The sequence below is a fragment of the Mus caroli genome, unplaced genomic scaffold (assembly GCF_978045245.1).
Source record: "Mus caroli unplaced genomic scaffold, Mus_caroli_1 scaffold_25, whole genome shotgun sequence".
Lineage (NCBI taxonomy): Eukaryota > Metazoa > Chordata > Mammalia > Rodentia > Muridae > Mus > Mus caroli.
Window position 1 is genome coordinate 5,106,884 of NW_028227280.1, and position 3,074 is coordinate 5,109,957.

Below are 3,074 nucleotides of genomic sequence, written 5' to 3' on the forward strand. Positions count from 1 at the left end.
TCTTATATTCTAAGTTTTTCAGGGCAACTCACTCATATACTATGTACTACACTGTGCGTTTCTTATATTCTAAGTTTTTCAGTGCAACTCACTCATATACTATGTACTACACTGTGCGTTTCTTATATTCTAAGATTTTCAGTGCAACTCACTCATATACTATGTACTACACTGTGCGTTTCTTATATTCTAAGTTTTTCAGTGCAACTCACTCATATACTATGTACTACACTGTGCGTTTCTTATATTCTAAGTTTTTCAGTGCAACTCACTCATATACTATGTACTACACTGTGCATTTCGTGTAATGCGGGTTTTTCAGTAAATTCTAAGTTTTTCAGTGCAACTCACTCATATACTATGTACTACACTGTGCGTTTCTTATATTCTATGTTTTTCAGTGCAACTCGCTCATATACTATGTACTACACTGTGCGTTTCTTATATTCTAAGTTTTTCAGTGCAACTCACTCATATACTATGTACTACACTGTGCGTTGCTTATATTCTAAGTTTTTCAGTGCAACTCACTCATATACTATGTACTACACTGTGCGTTGCTTATATTCTAAGTTTTTCAGTGCAACTCACTCATATATTATGTACTACACTGTGCGTTGCTTATATTCTAAGTTTTTCAGTGCAACTCACTCATATACTATGTACTACACTGTGCGTTTCTTATATTCTAAGTTTTTCAGTGCAACTCACTCATATACTATGTACTACACTGTGCGTTTCTTATATTCTAAGTTTTTCAGTGCAACTCACTCATATACTATGTACTAAACTGTGCGTTTCTCATATTCTAAGTTTTTGAGTGCAACTCACTCATATACTATGTACTACACTGTGCGTTTCTTATATTCTAAGTTTTTCAGTGCAACTCACTCATATACTATGTACTACACTGTGCGTTTCTTATATTCTAAGTTTTTCAGTGCAACTCACTCATATACTATGTACTACACTGTGCGTTTCTTATATTCTAAGTTTTTCAGTGCCACTCACTCATATACTATGTACTACACTGTGCGTTTCTTATATTCTAAGTTTTTCAGTGCAACTCACTCATATACTATGTACTACACTGTGCATTTCGTGTAATGCGGGTTTTTTAAGTAAATTCTAAGTTTTTCAGTGCAACTCACTCATATACTATGTACTACACTGTGCGTTTCTTATATTCTAAGTTTTTCAGTGCAACTCACTCATATACTATGTACTACACTGTGCGTTTCTTATATTCTAAGTTTTTCAGTGCAACTCACTCATATACTATGTACTACACTGTGCGTTGCTTATATTCTAAGTTTTTCAGTGCAACTCACTCATATATTATGTACTACACTGTGCGTTGCTTATATTCTAAGTTTTTCAGTGCAACTCACTCATATACTATGTACTACACTGTGCGTTTCTTATATTCTAAGTTTTTCAGTGCAACTCACTCATATACTATGTACTACACTGTGCGTTTCTTATATTCTAAGTTTTTCAGTGCAACTCACTCATATACTATGTACTAGACTGTGCGTTTCTCATATTCTAAGTTTTTGAGTGCAACTCACTCATATACTATGTACTACACTGTGCGTTTCTTATATTCTAAGTTTTTCAGTGCAACTCACTCATATACTATGTACTACACTGTGCATTTCTTGTAATGCGGGTTTTTCAGTGAATTCTAAGTTTTTCAGTGCAACTCACTCATATACTATGTACTACACTGTGCGTTTCTTATATTCTAAGTTTTTCAGTGCAACTCACTCATATACTATGTACTACACTGTGCGTTTCTTATATTCTAAGTTTTTCAGTGCAACTCACTCATATACTATGTACTACACTGTGCGTTTCTTATATTCTAAGTTTTTCAGTGCAACTCACTCATATACTATGTACTACACTGTACGTTTCTTATATTCTAAGTTTTTCAGTGCAACTCACTCATATACTATGTACTACACTGTGCGTTTCTTATATTATAAGTTTTTCAGTGCAACTCACTCATATACTATGTACTACACTGTGCGTTTCTTATATTCTAAGTTTTTCAGTGCAACTCACTCATATACTATGTACTACACTGTGCATTTCGTGTAATGCGGGTTTTTCAGTAAATTCTAAGTTTTTCAGTGCAACTCACTCATATACTATGTACTACACTGTGCGTTTCTTATATTCTAAGTTTTTCAGTGCAACTCACTCATATACTATGTACTACACTGTGCGTTTCTTATATTCTAAGTTTTTCAGTGCAACTCACTCATATACTATGTACTACACTGTGCGTTGCTTATATTCTAAGTTTTTCAGTGCAACTCACTCATATATTATGTACTACACTGTGCGTTGCTTATATTCTAATTTTTTCAGTGCAACTCACTCATATACTATGTACTACACTGTGCGTTTCTTATATTCTAAGTTTTTCAGTGCAACTCACTCATATACTATGTACTACACTGTGCGTTTCTTATATTCTAGGTTTTTCAGTGCAACTCAGTCATATACTATGTACTACACTGTGCGTTTCTCATATTCTAAGTTTTTGAGTGCAATTCACTCATATACTATGTACTACACTGTGCGTTTCTCATATTCTAAGTTTTTCAGTGCAACTCACTCATATACTATGTACTACACTGTGCGTTTCTCATATTCTAAGTTTTTCAGTGCAACTCACTCATATACTATGTACTACACTGTGCGTTTCTTATATTCTAAGTTTTTCAGTGCAACTCACTCATATACTATGTACTACACTGTGCGTTTCTTATATTCTAAGTTTTTCAGTGCAACTCACTCATATACTATGTACTACACTGTGCGTTTCTTATATTCTAAGTTTTTCAGTGCAACTCACTCATATACTATGTACTACACTGTGCGTTTCTTATATTCTAAGTTTTTCAGTGCAACTCACTCATATACTATGTACTACACTGTGCGTTTCTTATATTCTAAGTTTTTCAGTGCAACTCACTCATATACTATGTACTACACTGTGCGTTTCTTATATTCTAAGTTTTTCAGTGCAACTCACTCATATACTATGTACTACACTGTGC